The sequence below is a fragment of the Chiloscyllium plagiosum genome, unplaced genomic scaffold, assembly GCF_037043375.1.
Source record: "Chiloscyllium plagiosum isolate Xiang-an unplaced genomic scaffold, Cpla_swu_hap1 HiC_scaffold_35, whole genome shotgun sequence".
NCBI classification, from domain to species: Eukaryota; Metazoa; Chordata; class Chondrichthyes; order Orectolobiformes; family Hemiscylliidae; genus Chiloscyllium; species Chiloscyllium plagiosum.
Window position 1 is genome coordinate 43,924,287 of NW_028270173.1, and position 24,897 is coordinate 43,949,183.

At 41.8% G+C, this 24,897-nt stretch overlaps 1 non-coding gene across 1 annotated transcript; it reads left to right on the forward strand.

Annotated features, from left to right (window-relative positions):
* The first annotated feature begins 21,047 nt into the window (after positions 1-21,047).
* On the forward strand, positions 21,048-21,119 carry trnae-cuc (transfer RNA glutamic acid (anticodon CUC)). The gene has a single exon. It is a non-coding gene; the product is annotated as a tRNA-Glu (tRNA).
* Positions 21,120-24,897: the final 3,778 nt, after the last annotated feature.

Below are 24,897 nucleotides of genomic sequence, written 5' to 3' on the forward strand. Positions count from 1 at the left end.
TCTATGCTTGATGTTTCAAAACTGAAACCTACTTCTTTTTCCAGATATTTTCTCCCCTTCACCATTACTAACCTATCAAAAATTTCCTCTTTGCATATAATCGTAACTTCACTTCCCATCATTTAACTAACACATTAAATGAGTAACCTATTTAAAATCATTCTTCTGCATTCAGTTTTCCGAAGTGCGTGTGTCCCCCCTCCATTGTCTGTACATCAATGCTTTGGAGTCAATTCAATTAGGTAGGTGCGAATATGAGATACTGAAGTTTAACTCTGGTTTTATGGAAAAGCGTAGAGCCCCCTTGTATGCAGCAAGCGGTGAAAACCGTGAAGTCCTCGTGTGATTGATGGCGACCTGGAAAGATTATATATTGAAATGATGTCATTAAAACAGTACCTGCTAGCAACATTTCGAAAAGTAGTGAAAGTTTGAAGTTTGCTTGGGGAAAGAGGTTGTCTATTTTTAAAATTCTGATCCTGTATCTTAGTTAACTGTTTATTTAGATGGATTCAATAAAAAAAGTGGAACCATATTTAGGAACTGGAAAACGGTTTTTGCGGAATTCAATGACACATTTGGTGGAAGACACCTGTAATTCAGAAGACAATGTTTGGCACTGAATGTTAAGGCAGTCTTTATATTTCAAAAATGTAAAGATAATGCTTCAGTCAATCTTCAGGTCCGTTGTGCTGCATTGATAAAGAGTTATTAAATGAAAACCACCAGCTTATGCAGGTGGATGTGAATTATTTAAAAAAAACATACTTCTCAAAAGAAGAAAAACATTTACCTTTGCTGACCTGTTAAGTCATAAGGATTCCCCTTTTTGCCCTGCGGATATTGGAACTTTCTTATCTGATAATAACCATAACGTTTTTTACAGAAGCTTGTGAGTGCATCAGTTACTGGACGGGTCAGTACTTTTGGACATATTATGACTTGCTTTACAGGTTTGTAGGGAATGGAAAGGATTCACTTGTATGCCTTAGGGATTCAGATAAAGAAACGTGACAAATACATTTGAGGAAAATACTAATGAATCAGGATTTCATTTAATTCTGTATTGGCTCAATACACACTACCTGCTTCACTGCATCCAATTTGCCTGAAGACTTGCTTTGAAATTTTCAAATGCTGCGCTGTGTTGAACATCAACAAATGAAGTATGTTTCTCTCACTGACATAAAATAACGGTCTGGATATTCAAGGTTACACATAACACAAACCTCTTTTCAATATGTTCAGTTCTGACTGATAATACATTTGTCAGTGGCCAGTATCAAAGAATGAAGCTGGACTAAGTTGATGAAAATCCTCAGTTCATGGGTATAGGTTTGCTCGCTGACCTGGAGGTTTGATATCCAGACGTTTCATTACATGGCTGGGTAACATCATCAGTGGCGACCTCCAAGTGAAGCGAAGCTCTAGTCTCCTGCTTTCTATTTATATCTTTCTCCTGGATGGGGTTCCTGGGGTTTATGATGATGTCATTTCCTGTTCGTTTTCTGAGGGGTTGATAGATGGTATCTCGATCTAAGTGCTTGTTTATGGCGTTGTGCTTGAAGTTCCAGGCCTCTTGGAATTCTCTGGCATGTCTTTGCTTAGCCTTTCCCAGGATAGAAACGTTGTCCCATTCTAAATGGTGGTTTATTTCATCCATGTGTAGGGCTATGAGGGAGAGGGGGTCGTGTCATTTTGTGGCTAGCTGGTGTTCATGTATCCTGGTGGCTAACTTTCTTCCTGTTTGTCCTACGTAGTGTTTGTGGCAGTCCTTGCATGGAATTTTTTAGATGGCGTTGGTTTTGCCCATGGATTGTACTGGGTCTTTTAAGTTTGTTAGTTTATGTTTGAGAGTGTTGGTGGGTTTGTGTGCTACGACGACTCCGAGGGGTCTCAGTAGTCTGGCTGTCAATTCTGAAACTTCTTTTGTATTTGGTAAGATGGCTCGGGTTTCTGGTTGTGTTTGGTCTGCTTGTCGTGGTTTGTTCTTGAGGAATCTGCGCACTGTGTTTTTTGAGTATCCGATCTTCTTGAATACGTCATATAGGTGGTTCTCCTCTGTTTTTCGAAGTTCGTCTGTGCTGCAGTGTGTAGTGGCTCGTTGGAATAGTGTTCTGATACAGCTTTGTGTGTGTTGGGATGGTTGCTGGTGTAGTTGAGTATTTGGTCAGTGTTTGTCGGTTTTCTGTATACGCAGGTTTGTAATTCTCCCTTGTCCTTTCTTTCCACTGTGACGTCCAGAAATGCGAGTTTGTTGTCAGTTCCTTCCTCCTTCGTGAACATTATGCCTGTGAGGGTGTTGTTGATGATGTTAAATGTCTCCAGGATACATGAACACCAGCTAGCCACAAAAAGACACGACACCCTCTCCCTCATAGCCCTACACACGGATGAAAAAAAACACCATTTCGACTGGGACAACACATTTACCCTGGGACAGGCTAAGCAAAGACATGCCAGAGAATTCCTAGAGGACTGGCACTCCAACCACAATGCCATAAACAAGCACTTAGATCGAGATGCCATCTATCAACCCCTCAGAAAACGAACAGGAAATGACATCACCACAAACCCCAGGAACCCCATCCAGGAGAAAGATATAAATAGAAAGCAGGAGACAACAGCTCCGCTTCACTTGGAGGTCGCCACTGATGATGTTACCTAGCCAGGTAATGAAACGTCTGGATATCAAACCTACAGCTCAGCGAGCAAACCTACACCGTAAACCTCAACCTGAGCTACAAACCTTCACAAACCTTGCGAGATCCTCAGTTCATATTCGCACCTTCTATTGTGCTGGATTTTATTATGGAACATTACCATCGACAGAGCTCTGTTTGTCATTGCCTTTCTACTCATCTCTCAATGGATTACCAAATACCTTGGGAGTGTTAAATGTTCCTCACAGTCTCCATTTCTTGAAAGGTAATAAATGAGTAAACCACGCTGAAGCTGTCAAACAATGCAAATGCCCATGTCTTCAAGTTAAAATGCTTGCCATTTAAATTGTGGTTTGTCGGCAGTTAACTATATCAGTGAGTATAAAACTGCCTGGTGCGCTAATAAATTGGTAAAAGTTTCCTGTTGTTTCCGAGTCTGGTGAGATGATTCCATATTTTAAGACTCTTGATGTGTCTTGTACAATATGCCATTGTTTTATTTCCTCAGATTGAGTGTGTAAGTGCTAACTTTGTCAGTGACATCTGTTAGGAAGGAGAGTTCATCAAAACAAAAACGATATTACTGCAAAGGATTAAATATATTTCATAATTTATTGACTTTTCCAATAAACATAAATGGATTGGTCAGCAAATTTTTCATTTGCTACCCAAACATTATCTAAGTTGCAGCATATATGGAATGGTTTGTGCAGCAAACGGGAGAAATACAGACCTATGATCCATCTACACATGCGACCCCATATAGAATACATCATAAAAATAGACCATAATAGTATTAAATATCCCGAGATTACACAGAGTAAAGTTATGAATTTTCTTACGTTTTCCATCTGTGGGACCTTGGGACTGTCTCTATTGCTTTGACTTCTAAGTCTCCTGAGAGTTTTGCTGGCCGCAACAATGTGTTTGACGGTTAAAATCTTCGGTGACATAACCAAAATAAAGGGTTCAAAGGTGGTGAGGCTGTGGTGCAGAAACTCAATTGTTCCCCAAAATTGTGAATGCAGAGCGTGCATTGTTATCTCACAAAACCAGGGTGCATTGTCACCAATATTGATGTGTGAAAATGAAATATCAGACAGTATTCTTAAAAACAACTCAACGTAGTCATGCTCCTGGATTAATAGCCACTGTATTCTGCCAGTAACACTTAGTTGTCAGTTTCTGGCAACAAATAGGTACAAGTCGATCCTTAGTGAACCAGGTGGAACAATCTGTGACTGCATAGATAGCAGAGCATGGATATTGCCCAAAGGGATCGAATGCACAAAAAATACGCTGTTCCTCGTAAACAATTGGAATCTGTCTCATTATCAAATCGATGATTGCAATGAGTACATCAGCTGCTCCCATGTCGACTAGATTTCAAGTAATGCATTTGCAAGGACTGCACTTGCGAATGATCACCACGAAAATCGTCAGTATGTTCACTGCAACGAAGATAATTCATAGGAAATTACGCATATGTCTGCGAGAAAAGAATACCAGTATGGGTCTCATTGAATTTCGCAAGGGTATTTCTGCATTTCGAAATGAACAAATCTCGTTGTGTGATTAGGATTCTGCACTGGAAATAGACATTTTCTTCCACATGTACGTGTTATTTTTGAGTAAATACTGCATGGCAGAAAATAAATTCTAAAACAAATTGTTTACTTAACAGCTTGATACTTCAATAATTCAAAGTCCAAAACACGTGAAAATACTAAGGACGACAACAGGACAGTCTCCGTTGTCAGAAACAGGAAAGAAAAACAAGCTGTGGGAGCTTCAGATCAATATCTTTTCACTTGTGGTTGTCTAAAAATTGCAGATTACTTCCGGCAAGTCACCATAACAGCTTTTTCATGCCTGAGACCGAGAGACGTCATTCAGTGGATAGATTACCTGTTTTGAACTATCGTACCATACTGAAATTTGGAAGAAAAATAAAACAGCCGACGATTTTCTTTCCCTCAAGGACACACGGCGACAATGAGACCAGAAGTGTAAAAACGCTCTCTTCTGCAGTTTTGAAAATCGAGACATCAGTTTAGGAAATCTGTCAGTCATTGTTCAGTTGGTCAGTTCAAGCTGTGAGGTTTTTCTGGCTTGGAGTCAGGCATGGTGTTCCTGCGGGAACATGATCCATTCCTGCAGCCTAAACACAATCCTAAACAGGCAGCGACGCGGATCTAAGTAGATTTGCCCATTTTCTAACACACATCACTTCACAAGAATGTTGCAGATAGGCTCGATACGAAAAAGTGAAGAAACTGTTTGGATTCGATGAAATATATTTACAATGACTCATGTGATCATTGATGATGTTTTCTGAAACATGTGCCATGTTTCGAAATGAACTTGAAGTTTAATTGGCAGGACATAGATTATTTTTTTTCACGTTAATACTGTACAAGTATCTCTGGATCAACATCTGTTAGGGCAGTCTAGAGTCAACGATGACGCCGTCGTGTAGTTTGTTAAGGCTAGATCAAGTAAACTGAATGTCAGAACATCAGAAGTATTCCTGACCGGCATTACAAAGTAGATGAATATTTTACAAAAAATATTATACAGTCATTATGCGACATTTTCACGATTCCAGTACTTGGGAGAACAGAAATTTCATTACCTTCTAACAAAGATATTTGGTCAAGACTTGCGAGATTGCTTGCCCAATGTTATTACCATTTCGCCACTGACCCAGGATTTCGTGAGATTAATGGAACCACAATTCGTTTTTGGGTAGCATGGCGGCTCAGTGGTTAGTACTGCTGCCTCACAGCGGAAGGAACATAGGTTTGATTCTGCACTTGTCTGCGTGGATGTCTCGCTAATGCGATAGTTTCCAGTCACAGTCCAAGTGTGTGAATATCCGGTGGCCATGGCAATCCTAAATTGCTCATAAGCAACTTTGCAAATAATGCTTCTCTTATCTACAGGCTTTGAATCGTGTCATGAACACTTGTATACCACTAAACATCACAATGCGTGAAGATACTGCAAAGTAGTTCGAAAGAGTGAGGACATAAGTAAAGACAAGCAATAAATCTGAGCAAGTTGCAACAATCTTCATTAGAATGTCCACTGGAGAACGCCAAAATCATTGATGACAACCTTCCTCGAATTTAATTCGACAAATGATATCAAGAAATGTCAGAAGGCACTGGCAACTGGAAAGGCTATGATCTTTTATGACATTCCTGTAATTGTAAAGAACTCTGTTATTTCTGCAAAACTTGCTGTGTGTTCTTGAACACTTACAGCACTGCAATTTACCTGATGGTATGTGTTTTGTGCACAAAGACAGGACATAATTAGTGTGGCAACTGGATGCACAATGAATACGATATTATTCATCATCAAAGTGATAGAAAGTGTCATTAATCGATAAATCAAACATAACCTGCTTACGAATCACCTGCACACTTGTGGTTATTTGCGATGAGCTCACTCAGATTTGAACAGTATTCCAGTTTTGTTCAAAGTGGACAAACGTTTTTAAACTCCGGCGTTTGATTTGAGAGTGAATGACGTTGACTTCAAGGGAGAACTTATTTGAATGTAGCCCCGAGGAACTCAACCCTAATCGGGGTCAACGTAAACCATAGTGAAGCCTCAGTTTTGGTTGTGGCTGTTCACATTCTATCATGTCCATTTCCATGAGTTCTTTGCAATAGATTGCCAATATAGGTATTTTCAAATCATTCTGCCCAGTGATGATATCACTGCAGATGGGACTTAAATTCAGACTCCTGCCTTAGATGTAACGGTGCTATCATTGTGTACAACGTTCTTCGATTTTCATATTGTTGATATTTATAATCCACCTTTTCAGGGACGTTATGACACTCCTTGGGATCAGGTAGGACTTTAGCCCAGGGCGCCTGTCTCAAAGGTAGGGACACTATCACTGTGCCATTTTGATCTTTCCCGCGTAGCTGCAGCAATAAATGCAACTCTTAAGGTATGGGAAATCGTATAGTCGAGGAAATATGCAACTATGGCATACACTTGCAATGTAATGAGCATTTTTAATCAGGCAGAAGCATACCATTACCCCCATAGCATTCATTTGAATTACAATTTCTGAATCCCCAATACGAAAACATAAATACTACTCATGGTAATTAATGAATTGCACGTGGCACATGAACGCTGCAGCTGCAAGAAGACGTCAGGTACTTGGAATACTGCTGGAAGTAACCGAGCTCATCACTCCTGAAAGTTTGTCTACCTTCAGTAAAGACAATATTGGGAGTTTCATGGAGTATTCCTTCCTTGCTCGAACAGCTGCGGTAACATTGAACAAGATCACCAGCATCTAATAGAAAGCAACTCACCTTCTTGGCACCAAATCCACAAATATTCATTTACTCTGACATCGAGGCTCCGCACAGTCAACATGTGCAAGCTAAAGGATACATTGCAGAAGTTCACCGAAGTTCTGCAGATAGAAACTTTCAAACAAACAATTCCTCCCACTGAGGAAGACGGGTCAACAGTACATGGAGATATTACCTTCTGCAAGTTGCCCTCCAAGCCACTCAGCGTCTGTAGTTGGGTAAACGTGATTTACATATCAGGAACTCGTGGTGAAAAAATCTGGAACTCTGCCTCTCACTACACCATACATGTACCAACAAGGAATGGACTGAAGTGGTTTAAGAAAGCAGCTAACCAATCCCAACACCAAGGGGAACGAGTGATGCAACGTCGAGTGTGTCTCAACAAGAGATACCGATACCCCATGAACGACTAACATAAACGAATATCTATATAATGGCATAAAACAAGGAATGATCGAACGATGTAAAGACGGGGAATTGCAACAGCAGCAAGTTGAGGACAATAGATTCTCTCCACGTTGAACAGAAAAATATATATATTTGAAACTCGAATAGATATTTTTTGGCCATTGTCGCTCACACTCTCCCTCCAATAGCAGATGCCTATTTGTTGCGGAGACGCTTCCCCAAAGAAAAGTACACCACAAAACCGAAGTAAAAGATGCTCTTTATAATGAAACGCATGTTCTCAAGGGACACTGCATTGACAACGCAGAATGACATTATGTATACTCATCGATGAAACAGCTTTAAATCCTTCCGTTCATGTGACCATGTTAAGAAGGAACAAGAATATATCTCTTGGCACTTTCAAACTCTTGCAACATTCACTAAGTGCATGATTGATCTAATTTTAATCTCGACTCGACATCGTCATCAATAGTTTGCCACCCCCTTAGTAATCAATAATGTCTACGTCAGCCTTCAAAAATACTTAGGAAGTCTCACGCACAACTTATCGAGAAATGGAATTATAAAGTATGACAAACATCTGCAGGAAAGATAAAATGTTCCCACAACTATATTTCAAATTGGGGACACGTTATTTTAAAATGATTACCACATGATCAGGATTCTGCCACCAGAGGAACCACGCTTTCATTATACAAATATCGAAGCACTCTCAGAATGTTATTTGTTTCAATTAATTCATCTGTGAGTCGTCAAAGTCCGAGAACGTATGGATCTTTCCTGCCTAGCCTTTCCTCAGAAGGCAATCTGTTCACCCCAGACACTAGCAGACGCTGTGTGTATTGCTTCCGACGGTTTTCCATTCTGCTGTAAGTGAAGTGAATGATACCGCAGAGAGTACTCCAGCTACAGTCTGAGCAATGCTCTGTACAACTGAAACACAGCCTCCCGAGGTAAGATAGTCCGTTCATATAACCATACACAAGACAATGCCTTTCAGCCACCGACTCTGTGTCAATCGACTATTGCAGCTTCCAAAAATTTGGTCGATGACACTTGGTATTTTACCAGTTCAAATGGACATTACCATACCTTTTAAGATTGTGCTCGCTCCCACTTTTACTGCCATCTGGGGAGTGCATTCTACAATTTCACTAATTGATTAAAAACGATCAAATCCTCCCAGCTCTTATTTTTATATCATAGCCCTGCATCAGTGACTCTTCAAATGATAACAGCTGTTTGCCATCCACCCTGTCCACACCCCTCATATTCATATACACATCAATTTTGTGCTCAGTCCCTAACACTACGTCACTAAAAAAATTCAAAGCCATCCAAGCTCTTGATATATCTGAAATGCTCCAACTGGAATGTTCTGTGACGCCATAGTCTTACCAGATCATGGGGTCTGGACTATCAATAGAGAGAGAAGGGACTGGTGGTGATTCAACCTGGGTGCCTCGAGAATTCTGGTGAAGGAGGAGATTGAGAAGGAAAGTCCTTCATATAATCTCAAACCTGTGATGGGAACAGAACCTTCGCTGTTGGCATTAAACTGCTCTGTCAACCAACAATCCAATAAACTGGCAGCATATTGGTAAATCTCCTCTGCAACCCTAACAGTGCAACAGTACAATGACATTGTATGGACAGTAGGTTAACATTAACTGCATTCTTTAATTGGGGATCAATTAAGGCCATTAGACTGATCAGAAAAATTGGGCTGGCGGGAGTCCTAAAGACAGACTGCATTTTCTTCATAATGTGCAGTAAGCTCCAGTGGGCTTGTCTTTTTGTACAACAGAATCTGAACAGATTGGCTTGTGGTGGAGTCTTGGACGTTGACCTGAATGCACTACTCAATGATAAAGAAATATTGCATCTTCCACCAAAGCAGGACTCACAGGCTGCCATCTGCACCACTAATATGGACGCAGCAGGCTCCCAGAAACACTGAAATAGCTCATGAACACATCATTAATGTTTTACCCATGCTAGATCTTATACCAGTATACGGAGAAAAACAAAGTGCTTTCTTTCGCACAAGTGAGGACCATGAGATCATTTTCAACTATCGGATAACATGGGTTTTGTCTTTGTGTTTATACTTCAAATGAGGTTTGGTATCTACGAGAGACCAGCACGCACTCAATGCAGGAAATGATCTCTATGATGAAGACTAATAAAGATCCCACGAGCAATTGCTGCATAGCAAAGGATTTCGCAGATTCACAAATGGAAGTATTTAAAACAACAATAACGGAGTACCCATAGTCGTGCTCAAGAACATCATCGATGCATAAATTGTGTGAAAATACATTCGCTGGACAACAGATATGAGAGACACTCAAGTTGTAAACACAAGCTGCAAACCTTCAAAGTAAGAACTACACGCGCAGGGAATTTAGCATTGTCTTTGTGCAGGACAATGTTGTGTGAAAAAGCCGTGTTCCATATAACTACATTTTCATTGGCAATTAAAATGGCAACAAAATTAGTTCAAGTAAATGGTGCAGAAAGACACAGAGAGTGGAAGCAGTGAGAGGCTTTGCTACAGACTTCAGTGGCTACACAGTTTAAGAGTGTAAAATGTCTGAGCCGAAGTTGGACATTTCACCCATCGAGCTTGCTTCATCATTCTACGAGATCAAGTTTAATCTTCATCCTCGTGTTTTTTTCTCTGTAGTCTGTTATTCCCTCAATATTTTTTCTTTCTAGACCCCGTCAGTCCACAAGCTTCTGTAATCTGCAATATTTTTTTTCCCACCCTCAACCATTAGCTACTATATCATAGTGTGACGTGATAATCAACATACGAAATTTATCAATCTTCCATTCATTTAAATTAAACGTCCTTCAGTTTCACCATACCCGATCGTGCCTTCACCTGTGCCTGAAGAGTTGTATCTCTTCTTGCTTAAAACCCCATCACACTGTATTGTACATCTACTTCCGGATCCCATCTCTCCATCAAATTATTTTACAATTGCTACACCAATAGTATCAGAAACTCTTCCCCTCCCCCAGCAACTCTCATAGCAACAACAGCATCTGTTTAGTTTCCTGCCGGTTTTGATGCAGTGCACCAGGTTCGTGCACGTTCCATCTTCCTAGTCACAGACTCAGTGATCCAGGATCCGAAAGGCCCTTTATCTTACAACAGCTCTTCAGGTATTCATTCGTCTAATCCATTATATTATTCCTACAGCCATTGGTAAGTTTTGCAACGCTTTTGAAAAAAAGAGGAAATCTTGGAGATTTGTTCATCCGGAATTCCAAGCACATTCAAGACGTCTCATACTCTACAGATCATAGAACATAGAACATAGAACAGTACAGAACAGAACAGGCCCTTCAGCCCACGATGTTGTTCCGACCACTGATTCTCATGTATGCACACTCAAATTTCTGTGACCATATTATGTCGAGGAGTCTCTTAAATGTCCCCAATGACCCTGCCTCCACAACTGCTTCTGGCAACGCATTCCATGCTCTCACAACTCTCTGTGTAAAGAACCCGCCTCTGACATCCCCTCTATACTTTCCTCCAACCAGCTTAAAACTATGACCCCTCGTGTTAGTCATTTCTGCCCTGGGAAATAGTCTCTAGCCATCGACTCTATCTATGCCTTTCATTACCTTGTATACCTCAATTAGGTCCCCTCTTCTCCTCCTTTTCTCCAATGAAAAAAGTCCGAGCTCAGTCAACCTCTCCTTATAAGATAAGCCCTCCAGTCCAGGCAGCATCCTGGTAAACCTCCTCTGAACCCGCTCCAAAGCATCCACATCTTTTTTATAATAGGGCGACCAGAACTGGACGCAGTATTCCAAGTGCGGTCTAACCAAAGTTTTATAGAGCTGCAACAAGATCTCATGACTCTCAAACTCAATACACCTGTGAATGAAAGCCAAAACACCATATGCTTTCTTAATAACCCTGTCCACTTGGGTTGCCATTTTAAGGGATCTATGTACCTGCACCCCAAGATCCCTCTGTTCCTCCACACTACCAAGAATCCTATTCTTAATCCTGTATTCAGCTTTCAAATTCGACCTTCCAAAATGCATCACCTCGCATTTATCCAGTTTGAACTCCATCTGCCACCTCTCAGCCCATCTTTGCATCCTGTCAATGTCCCGCTGCAGCCTACAACAGCCTTCTGTACTGTCAACGACACCTCCAATCTTTGTGCCATCTGCAAACTTGCTGACCCATCCTTCGATCCCCTCATCAAAGTCATTAATAAAAATTACAAGCAATAGAGGCCCAAGGACAGAGCCCTGTGGAACACCACTCACCACAGACTTCCAGGCAGAATATTTTCCTTCTACTACCACTCGCTGTCTTCTGTTGGCCAGCCAATTCTGTATCCAGACAGCTATGTTCCCCTGAATCCCAATCCTCTTGACCTTCTGAATGAGCATACCATGGGGAACCTTATCAAATGCCTTGCTGAAGTCCATACACACCACATCCACAGCTCTACCCTCATCAACTTTTCTAGTCACATCCTCAAAGAACTCGATAAGGTCTGTGAGGCATGACCTGCCCCTCACAAAGCCGTGTTGACTGCATTTAATCAAGCCATGCCCTTCCAGATAGTCATAAATACTATCCCTCGGAATCGTTTCTAACACCTTGCAGACGACAGACGTGAGACTTACTGGTCTGTAATTGCCAGGGATTTCCTTATTTCCTTTCTTGAAGAGAATAATTATATTTGCATCTCTCCAGTCCTCAGGTACGACTCCAGTGGAGAGCGAGGATGAAAAGATCTTCGCAAGTGGCGAAACAATTGCATTTCTCGTTTCCCAAAGCAGCCGAAGACAAATCTGGTCTGGGCCTGGCGACTTGTCAATCTTAATGTTTGACAACATTTTCAGCACATCAGCTTCCTCTATCTCTGTCCACATCTGCTCTTCAAAGGTTTCATTTGCTACAAAGTTCGTTTCTGCCCTAAAGACAGAAGCAAAAAACTCATTTAGGGCTTCCCCTACCTCCTCAGACTCCACACACAAATTCCCTCTGCTATCCTTGATCAGGCCTAGTCTTTCTTTGACCTTTCTCTTATTCCTCACATAAGTGTAACTAACATATCATACTCAATATAATCTTCCCATAAATATAAAGAAGTACGGAAATATGCTTAACATTTGAAAGAAAACATACAGAAATCTCAAATTCTCTATTCCAACAATAATGTCGGGACACAAAACAAAGTGACCGAATAGTCAGCTCACTATGTATGGCTGATTTGATTTGCAATCGCCTATTCGAATTCAGATGAGCCTTATTGTGCTGACAATTCTTCCAATTGGCTCAGTCTGCACCTCAAAACTCAAAACTTTTATTCAGAAGTTTTGTTGTCGCTGTTCATTTTTGCATGCGGCTGCTCCGTCTGATGCTCTCACTGTCTGGATGAGGACCTCCACACTCAGATTTTTATTTGGTACGTTTCCTGACGCTGTTCACCTCCATGCTATGTTTACTACAGTCCTACTGCTCATCTGATGAAGTCTGTCTCTGACTGCCTAGCATGGGCTCCTCATCCTGTCTACACCTTCGTGATGCTGACTATAGATCTGAAGGTCCACACCGTTGCTGTTCCTCTCTGCAATATTAGTTTCTCCTCATGCCTTGCTCAATTAATTCTGTACTTGAAGACATTGATGTATCCTCTTCGTCCAGCACTGTCATGCTCTGTTGCCCAATCACACTCCACACCTTTTTAAAATACTCTTCAGAAAGTCAGTTCAAGTACATGAAGGGCCAACTTACCTCCATCTGTATCATCCTCTGATTCAGTGCAATTTTAAGATCCAATCCACCGCCTGTTTGACTGGGTGGAAGGAAAAGACAGACAATGACTAAGCTGAGCCAGCTCACCAGATGCAGTAGAAATTCCCGGAAACTCAGCAGGATGCTCAACCCATCTGCTGAGTTTCTCCAACATTTTCTATAGTTGGCCCATAGTTTCTTCTTGTCCTCTTTTCTCATCTTTTCCGCCTGGATCTGACAGAGTGTGACAAAGGGACAGGTTTAAATTGCCTTCTCTTGCGTCTAATTCCTGTGACTGTGCTGAGAAGGCAAATCAGATGATGTGAGAAAAGAAATTCATGAAGAATCACACAGGAGGTCCAATATAACTTGCAGTCCGTTTCACTGCTACTGTCTCCTCTTCCCCCATCCCCCCATTTCTGAGATTGAAAGATGTTTAAATAAAACGAACTGCAGTTGCCATAATACAGAAAGAAAAAAAAAACAAATTGCCTGAAATGTTCAGCAGGTCTGGAAGAATCTATGGAGTGAAATCAGATTTCATGTTTCTGGACAAGTGTTCTTTCCTCAAGAGACTTGAAAGATGTTTGCCAACCAAAGGATTGAGGAATATGAAGCAAATGGAGGGGGATGAATCTGGATCGATAATCAACCATGACCCCATTAATTCGTGTAAAAGGCGAATCTCCATTGCCTTTGGTCTGGATGTCCTCTTGCCTGCAGGGTCAGAGCTGACTGAATGTAATGAATGGTTTATTTCTGTTCTATAGGAAATCTACCGCTTCACCCTCAGCTCATATGAACTCATAACGACCGGTGCACCGTCACCACGCCAGGTCCAGAACTAGAGAATCCCTCGGGAGCAGAAAGAGATCATTCAGCCAATCGTGTCTGCACAGAACATAAGAAGAACATCCTATCCAGAACTATCCGTTACCTAAACCCTATCCTTTAAAGCCACACTTCCCATGGCTAATTCCCCTAGCCTGCACATCCCTGTATATTATGGAGCAACTTAACATGGCCAGTCTTCCGTAAAGTGCGCATATTTGGACTGTGGAAGGAAATTGGAGCATCCAGTTGGAATCTAAGTGGAAACGAATGCAACGAGAAAACGTCTGGGCCCAGTCCGCACCTCGGTTGCCAGCCAGCATCTCTGTCTGGAGGACTCACCGACGACCTAAAAAATGCCGCGAACATTTTCATTCCGGGCCCGGGAGCTGGTCTGCTGGTCACGTATTGCAGTTTAGTGACAATGATGTGGAGGTGCCTGTGTTGGACTGGGATGGACAATGTTAAAAATCACTCAACACCAGATTACCATCCAGCAGGACCGACTTTAACGTCGGGTTATATGATTTTAGCTTACAAACAAGGCCGCATTCACAGTGTCTCCACAGTTCACAACCGCGATGATGTGCAAAACGAGTCATGTATTTGCTGGCATACTCCCGGGCGAGAGCGAGCTGCCAATCAAAGGAACTTCTATCACTTTGCACTGGCTTTGCAAAACTCACTTCAAATGCAAAGTCAGCGTTAGTCAGAAATATAATCAGAAATCATTAATAAAAGAAAAAAGCTGATACCTAAAAATCGAAAATTACAGGTAAAGGCAAAAACAGGAAGTACAGCGATTTAATAATAGCAAATTTATGAATTGCTCATTGTCAATGCTTGTATGCAATGTCTCGAACATCCAAAATATTGGAAAATGGAGCAGTAAGGGCGATGGAAGGCATGATCTTAGGAACACATGTAGATAGTTCATGTATATTACAGAAATAGAAATAAATACCTGGGGAATAAGAGGGATAAAATTTAGGGTGTGATAAGATTTCGTCCATTTACACCATTATTTAGTGAACCAAAGACTTGGAAACCAAAGCACCTCTCAGCTCAAGGGAATAATGTATCCCTTTTCGATATGACCCTTTCGGAGATGCTAAAATACATCTCTGGAGCAGATGGGATTTGAATCCACGCCTTCTGGAAATAACATGACCACGTTGCCACAAAAGCCCCTGAACTTCAAATGGGGCTTATATGAACCAGTCGGGAAACAGGGCTTATATAATTAAATTGATCTGTTCACATATATTGTGATTCACCTTGGGGGCAGGTGAGATTGGAATCTAGCCCTGGCTCAAAGGTAGAAGACAGAGGGTGGTCGTGGAGGGTTGTTTTTCAGACAGGATGACTGTGACCAGTGGATTGTTACAAGGATCGGTGCTGGACTGTCTACTTTTTGTCATTTACATAAATGATTTGGTAGCGAGCATAAGAAGTACAGTTAGTAAGTTTGCAGATGACACCAAAACTGGAGGTGTAGTGGACAGCGAAGAGTGTTACGTCAGATTAAAACAGGAAATGGACCAAATGGGCCAATCGGCTGAGACGTGGCAGATGGAGTTGAATTCAGAGAAATGTGAGGTGCTGCATTTTGGGAAAGCAAATTTTAGCAGGACTTATACACTTAACGGTAAGGTCTGGGGAGTGTTGCTGAAGAAAGAGACATCGGAGTGCATGTTCATAGCTCCTTGAAGGTGGAGTCGCAGGAAGATAGGATAGTGAAGAAGGCATTTAGGATGCTTTCCTTTATTGGTCAGAATATTGAGAGCAGGAGTTGGGAGGTCATGTTGCCGCTGTACAGGACATTGGTAAGGCCATTGTTGCAATATTGCGTGCAATTCTGATCTCCTTCCTATCAGGACGAATTTGTGAATTGTGAAAGAGGTCAGAAAATATTTACAAGGATATTGCCAGGGTTGGAGCATTTGGACGAAAGGGAGAGGCTGAATAGGTTGGGGCTGTTTTCCCTGCAGCGTCGGAGGCTGAGGGGTGACCTTAAAGAGGTTTACAAAATTCTGAGGGGCATGGATAGGATAAATGGGCAACGTCTTTTCCCTGGGTTCAGGTAATCCAGAACTAGAGGGCATAGGTTTAGGGTGAGCGGGTAAAGATATAAAAGAGACCTCAGGGGCAACTTTTTCACGCAGAGGTTGGAATTACGTGTATGTAATGTGTTGCCAGAGGAAGTGGTGGAGGCTAGTATAATTGCAAACATTTAAAAGCCATTTGGATGGGTATATGAATAGGAAGAATTTGGAGGGATATGGGCCGGGTTCTGGCAGGTGGGACTAGATTGGGTTGGGATATCTGGTCGGCATGGACAGGTTGGACCGAAGGGCCTGTTGCCATGCTGTACATCTCTATGATTCTATGATTCTATGACTCTATGACTTCACATCCAGTGACAGAAGGCCCGTAAAATTATGTTTTCATAAACTGGCTTGTAGCATATCTCTGTGGCCGGCAAGACATCAACCTGGACTTATCAGTCAGTCATGGAGACAGGATCACAGTGCCATAAGAATCCCTATAACTGCCCATTTTCTGTTTAACATATTATGCTTCTGCTTTTTTCTCTCCCTCTCATTCCATGTCCTCTATGTTTACAAACTAAATACTTTCTCTGGATCCCATTGTCTCCATGCCAGGTATCAAGCATACGTCTATTATAACCTCATTTTCCAATAGTTGACCCCTCGTCCGGTATGCAAATTTGTTTGAAACGTTCATCTCATTAGTTCTTAGGGGCTTTGCATATTCCTGCCTCTCATACCATTTCACTTAGTGAGTTTCAGATATCTGCAACACTGACCGAAAATATATTTCGTCGAAAAATGAAATGTCCTGGTGCATCTTGTAAAGTTGAACTCCATAGTTATTGACCCCCAACATTGAAGCAAAAAATATTTCCCGATCTATTCTGGCTAGATCCATCATGACTTTGAATACCTTAATCACATACATCCTCACCCTTCCCTGTTCTACGTAAAATTGCCCGAGAAGACGCAGTCTCTCTAGAGCTGAATCACTCCAACCCAGACAACATCCCATCAAAGCTACTCTACACTCTTTCCAGTGCATTCACAGCATTCCTAAAGCATGGTGACCAGAATTGCACACAGCACTCCCGCTTGCGCCTCAAAATATATGCCGCTGAATAATAATAATAATAATAATAATAATAATAATAATAATAATATTAATATTGTCCCCGCTGTTTCATTCAACGCTTTGACTCATAAAGGCATGTATATCATATGCCTTCTTAACTGCATTAACCAATAATGTAGTTGCCTTGCTGCCTACAAGCGTCTATGATCATGCAGACCAAAGCCACTGAAATTCACTGTATTTCTTGGAGTCCTAACATTCAATAGGTACTTCGTTGCCTTGTTAGTCCTCATAAAATATAATTACCCTATTATTTTCAGACTTCAATTCCTTTTACCATTGTTCAGCCCAACTAAACAAGTTGTTTGTAGAGTATTGTGTTTTCGGCGAAGACTGACTATTTAACATTTTATTTTGAAAAATGCGGAAATAATGTGGAAAATTATGAAAAAATAAATATAAATTAATCAGAGAGATGAGGCTCCTGAACAAGTTCTGGGTAAAATTACTGTGCAAGACAAAATGGGCTTCTGCTTAACTGAGTTGGGCCTGGGTTTCTCACAGGGCAGGTGCAGTACTGTTGAGAGATCTTTAAATTATCTCAGTGGGTTTGTGGGATTCAAAGAACAAACATTAAAGAGAATATCAAGGTGGAGTCGTGCAGCGATTAGGTAATGTGTTAATGGTATTAATCTGGTAACCGAGGTCATGTTCCAGAGACCTGGCTTCACATCCAATTAAGGCAGATTGTGGAATTTTCAAGAAACATGAATATGTATTTCACACTTCAATGATGACAGTTGGTGATAGTGGGAGAGAAATAAAATCTTATCTGCTCTGGTCATTATGTGACTGTTATCTGCTCTCAATTCTACTAACCACGAGAAAGTGAAAAAGGGAATGAAAATAGCCCTCTGGCATCAGAAAAAAACAGCAACTCTCGATCAGGCAATGGTGAAGCAACCAACAAGAGGAAAAACATATTTGACTTCATTCTTACCAGTTTGTCTGCGACAGATGTAATTGACAACCATGCAGTCCTTGTGGAGATCATGTCCTGCCTTCACACTGATCATACCTTAAATCATGTTTGTGCGGTAGGACTCACATACTAAATGGGAAAGGCTTTAAACCGATCTAACAACTCGAGATTGAGCATCTATGTTGCATTGTGAACATCATCAGCAGCAGAATCATGCTTCAACGTAATGTACAACCTCGTAGCAGCCATATGCCAAATGAACCATTACCGTCAAGCCAAGGAAACTAGCCTAGTTCAATGAAGAGTGCAAGAGGGCATGCTGGGTGGGGCAACATGGAAATTATAAAATTGAAGTGTCAACCTGATGGTGCTACAACAGAAGGCTACATTTATGCCAAACAGCATAAGCAGCAAGTAGTAGACAGATCTAAGTGATCCCACAACCAATGGATTAGATCTGAGCTCTTTCGTCCCACCACATCGAGTTGTGAACGGTGGTGGACAATTAAACAAATCACTGGAGGAAGTGGCTCACAGAAATCCCATCCTCAGTAGTGCAGAAACCCAGCACTTCTGTGTAAATGATGAGGCTGAAGCATGTGCAACCATCTTCTTCTGAAATTGTCAAGTGGATGATCCATCTTGGCCTCCTCCAAAGTCTTCAGTTTAACAGATGCTAGTTTGAAGGCAATTCAATGTGATATCAAGAATCAAATGGGGTACTGGGTATTGCAATGTCTGTGGCACGTATTCACCATGAGTACTGAAAATCTGTGCAACAGTCCTGTCTCACCTGTTCGAATATGCTACAACACTGGCATCTAATGACACATGTGAAATTGCTCAGGTGTGCCCTGTACACAAAACATTGGACAAATCCAATAACATCAATTACCAACCCATCAGTCTGCCCTCAGTCATCAGTAAATTGATGGAAGGTGTCATGAACAGTGCTTTCAAGCAGCATCTGCTCAGCAATAATTGGTTCAGTGACACTCAGTTTGAATTCTGTCAGGGCCACTCAGCTCCTGACCTATTTACAGCCTTGCTTCAAACGTGGACAAGAAAGCATAATTTCAGAAGTGAGCTGACAGTGACAACCTTGACATAAAGGTCACAGTTGACCAAATGTGACATCAAGGAGCACAAGCAAAAGAAGAGTCAATGGGAACCAGCAGAAAACTCTGTACTCGTTGGAGTCGTACCGACCACATTTTGGAGGTCAGTCGCCTTAGCTTCAGAGCATCCCTGTAGGTATTCTTTAAGAGAATGGCCAAGGACCAATCCTATTTTACTCCTTCATCAATGGCATTCCCTCACTCACAGGGTTAGAAGTGAGGATGTTCTCTGATGATTGCACAATGTTCAGCATCATTCAGAACTCCTCAGATATTTAAGTAGTTTATGTCCACATACGACATAACCTGGATAGTAGCCAGACTTTGGCTGGTAAGTGGCAAACAACATTCATGCTGCAAATGCCAGACAATAACAATGTCCAATCAGAGACAATCTAACCAATGCTCTCACATGTTGCCGTCACTGAATCCCGCATTACCCGCATCCTGGAGGTTATCATTGACCAGAAACTGAATGGGACTCGGCATATAATTGTGCTGGCTGAAAAAACAAACAAACTAGAGGCTTGTAAATTGCTGCACGTAATTCACTGCCTGGCTCCCCAAAGCCTGACCATCAGTTACGAGTGATAAATATGATGGAACACTCCCCACAAGCTTGAATGGTCGCAGTTCCAACCACTCAGAAGTAGTTTGACACCAGCTCACTTGATTGACACCACATCCACAAAAATCCATTCTTCCCACCACCATCTACAAAAATGTGTTTCAGAAGTTCACCAAAGATCCTCACCTTCTTCTTTATCCACAGCCAATACCATCTAGAAGAACAAGGGCAGCAGCTACATTGGAATACCATCACTTGCAAATTCTCCTCCAAGTCTGTCAGCACCCTGACTTAAAAATGTATCACGGTTCCTTCAATATTGGTTGGTCAAAATCCTGGAATTTCTTCACTGATGGCAAAACATGTTCCTTCCAACACATGGATTGCAATAGTCTGTTTGTGTGGATTTTTCACATTCTCGCCATGTCTGCGTGGGTTTCCTCCGGGTGCTCTGGTTTCCTCCCACAGTCCAAAGATGTGCAGGTCAGGTGAATTGGCCATTCGAAATTGCCCGTAGTGTTAGGTGCATTCGTCAGACGGAAATGGGTCTTGGTGGCTAACTCTTCGGCGGGTCGATGTGGACTTATTGGGCCGAAGGGCCTATTTCCACACTGGAGCGAATCTAATGTAATTTCAGTCAGCTCACAATCGCCTTCTGAAGGGAAACTAAGAACAGGCAATTAATAGTGGCTTAGCCAGTGACACTCCCAGGTTCATCAATGAATTTTTTTTGTAAAAAGTGTCTGAAGTCAGAGTAGAGGACAAAGTCATTAAGTTTAAATTAGGATCATGAACTATATTTGGCTCAATACCGATGGTCCATCGTTTAATGGCCTTAGTTACAGTGGTTTGAAACACCCAGTAGCTTGACAGGCGATTTCAGAGGACATTTAAAAAATCCAGCAAAATGCTGTATGACTGATTTCACATGATTCACGTTAGATAATGACGGCAAATTTCCTGTCCCAAAGAAAATTAGTGAAATATCGTGATGACAATTATGTTTTCTTTTTCAAAAAAGCACTTCAAATGAAGCCAAATGCAGCTTTCAAACACAGACGGCCTGAAATAGATTTGTAGCAAGCAAAGGCATGAAAAAAATGTAATATCCAGCGCATGGAAATAAAACAATTAAAACATGACAAATTCGATGCGTTGCGATACATTGACCTCACTGTAAATGGCATTGAGACAACGCAAACTTGCGTCACTCCCTGGTGGTCTAGTGGTTAGGATTCGGCACTCTCACTGCTGCGTCCCGGGTTCGATTCCCGGTCAGGAAACTAAGTTTTTGAAGAGGTATCGACAGTGCAAATGTGATTTCACATAACTATTCCAGCTTTTAAATATTACTGCCTATGAAACCAAATGTTTACCAAAGATCTGATTGGTGATCTCGTGCTACCTCAATTTTCATCACTTTCGTCTCTGGCGTCGGCTGTCAGCCAGGAGAAAAATTTGTAGACTGCGAAAATGTTGGATCAGTGGATGGAGATTTCAGGAGAGCTTGTGGCGAGATGGGTGGGAGACGGTGACAGTGCAAAGAACATTGAACATAAAACATAGAACAATACAGCACAGAATAGGCCCTTCGGCCCACGATGTCCTAGCTTAAGCACCTATCCATGTACCTATCCAATTGCCGCTTAAAGGTCACCAATGATTCTGACTCTGCCACTCCCACAGGCAGCGCATTCCATGCCCCCACCACTCCGCTGGGGAATGAATCTACTTCTGACATCCCCACTATACCTTCCATCCTTCACCTTAAATTTATGTCCCCTTGTAACACTCTGTTGTACCCAGGGGAACTTGTCTCAGACTGTCAATTCTTTCTATTCCCCTGATCATCTTATAAACCTCTTTCAAGTCACCCCTCATCCTTCGCCGTTCCAATGAGAGAAAGCCGAGCACTCTCAACCTATCCTCGTACGACCTATTGTCCATTCCCGGCAACATCCTGGTAAATCTCCTCTGCACCCTCTCCAAAGCTTCCACATCTTTCCTAAAATGAGGCGACCAGAACTGCACACAGTACTCCAAATGTGGCCTTACCAAGTTCCTATACAGTTGCAACATCACCTCACAACTCTTGAATTCAATCCCTCTGCTAATGAACGCTAATACACCATAGGCCTTCTTACAAGCTCTATCCACCTGAGTGGCAACTTTCAAAGATCTATGAACATAGACCCCAAGGTCCCTCTGCTCCTCCACCTTACTAAGAACCCTACCGTTAACCCTGTATTCCGCATTCTTCTCTGTCCTTCCAAAATGGACAACCTCACATTTGACAGGGTTGAATTCCATCTGCCACTCCTCAGCCCAGCTCTGCATCATATCTAAGTCCCTTTGCAGCCGACAACAGCCCTCCTCACTGTCCACAACTCCACCATTCTTCTTATCGGCAGCAAATTTACTGACCCACCCTTCGACTCCCTCTTCCAAGTCATTAATAAAAATTACAAACAGAAGAGGACCAAGAACTGATCCCTGCGGAACACCGCTTGTAACTGAGCTCCAGGCTGAATGTTTAACATGTACCACCGCTCTCTGACTTCGACCGGTTCTCTATCCAACTGGGCAAACTCCCCACTATCCCATACCTCCTGAATTTCTGCATATGTCTACCATGGCGAATCTTATCAAATGCCTTTCTAAAATCCACGTACACTACATCCACTGCTCTACCGTCATCCACATGCTTGGACACCTCCCCAAAGCATTCAGTAAGATTTGAAAGGCAAGACCTACCTCTCACAAATCCGCGCTGGCTGCCCCGAATCAAGCAGTGTCTTTCCAGATACTTATAAATCCTATCCCTCAGTAACCTTTCCATTACTTTGCCTACCATCGAAGTAAGACAAACTGGCCTGTAATTCCAGGGATTAACAACTACAGGTGTACACACCTAACCTTTTGCATTATCGATTACTTTGCACATATTTATTTTCATGCCCGTTTCACAGTTCATAATTCACTTTATGCGAGGGGAAAAAAGGAATATCAATTTCTAAAACTTTACATTCACGAATCTGTTCCTCTTCCGAAGAAGAATTACTTCTCTCCCCACAACGGTCACTCGTGTTGCCCCATATTTCCGGTACTTGTCATTTTCTTTCATATTTTCCTTTCGCGAATCATGACAACCTTACCCTCCTTCGGAACCCTCGTCCCATCTCAGGAAAACACCACACTGATTCTGTGAATTGGAGGTGCCGATGTTGGACTGTGGTGGACAAAGTTAAAAATCACACAGCACCAGGTTATAGTCCAACAGGTTTATTTGTGCTTCTGTGATTTTGAACTTGATTCTGTGAATGCAGTGTGTTTTGTTGGGGTGAGGGCAAGGTGGAGAGGGGAGGTCACTTAACCACACGTTCCTGCAAACACTTTTTTCCCAGAATGTGACACTCATTTATTCACAAAATGTCCATGCTCTTGCACAGGCAGACGACGCTGGTAGGAGCGATACCTGGCAAATATGCACATTCCGGCTGATATACATATGGAGAACACAGCTGGAGAGGGATATGTAGCGATTCCTACAGTCGGAAATACGTCCAACACTGGGAGAAACATATTCAGAATAAACTTCTCTCAAATGGAGCAGTGTGTTGAGCATTGTTTTGCCTCCACTAATTCAAACTGCACAACAACTGAAGTAGCTTTACACTGCATATGAAATCTGTAGAAAAAACTTGCAGCAGTCTGTTTGAATCAGTAACTTAAGGCGAGATTTTAGAAAGGAAATATTGCTAGTTATGAGGAGAGAGAATTGAAAAATAAGAAAAAAAAAACAGACGCCACTTCTGTAACTCTTGATGGGCGCTTAAGTGCACCTTTCTTTCTAATCAAAACAAAATTTGCTGGAGGAAACACAGCAGGTTTTGGAGTGCCTATCGAGAGAAAGCAAAGTTAAAGTTTCGGAGTTCACTCTTCCTCATTCAGAACTGCTCGTGTCACAGGTGCTCTCAGACCTGCTGAGTTTTTCCAGCAGTTCTTTATTTTCATTATTGTTCATTTTTCTTTCTCCTTTGAGATACTGGAACATTTACTCTGAACGTCTCCACAAAATTAATGAATCTGTATTACTGAGGCAATTCCCAATATTGCACAGCAGGACATAAAGTCCAATGTTGGTTTCAAAACCTTGTGAATATTTCGTTAACGATTCATTAAATGACTATAACGAAGGCGGCGGCAACGGCGGCCACATAAAACTGTTCCCAAGATATCTATGAGTATCCCCTAGGCAAGGTGTGCTGACGAAGTCTTTGTGCCGCTCTCGGTTATCCCGGTGCGCCATTGATAACAATGTTGGTGGTTTGAGTCCACTCAAGGACGTGTGTGCGAATTTTAGCATTCTTGCTAAAAACACCACCATGAATTGTTGTGCACTCAATCCCTAGGAAATTATCCATAAAATTATCACCGCAAGAAAACCGGAAGATGATTATTCATCAATTGAGAGATCAGTTCGTGCTATCTACTTATGCTATACTATTTTGCATCTGTATTGTAGCAATCCTGGAGCAATTTTAGCATTCTTGCTAAAAACACCACCATGAATCGTTGTGCACTCAATCCCTAGGAAATTATCCATAAAATTATCACCGCAAGAAAACCGGAAGATGATTATTCATCAATTGAGAGATCAGTTCGTGCTATCTACTTATGCTATACTATTTTGCATCTGTATTGTAGCAATCCTGGAGCAATTTACTACAGATGCTGGAATCTCTCCTGTAAAGACTGGAGACCACAAGCGAGTCAGACAGCTTCCATTGAGAGAAAGATTGCTAAACTTTCGAGACTGGATAACTCTTTATCAGAGCTGGTGAAATATGGAATGGGCAGCTTTTATGCAGGAAGGGGTTTTCCTGAATGCTGCAGGAGAGAGGATTTGGTTCGTTCAGATTAAGTGATCGAATTGTGAGAATGACAGAACAATGGTGTGGCGATTTGCCAGACTGGAATTGTCATTCTAAGAGCACTGTATGTAATTTTTGCTTCTTGGCTGCAGAGAGTCAAGGAGGGGACGCACCACCCAGGATAAAT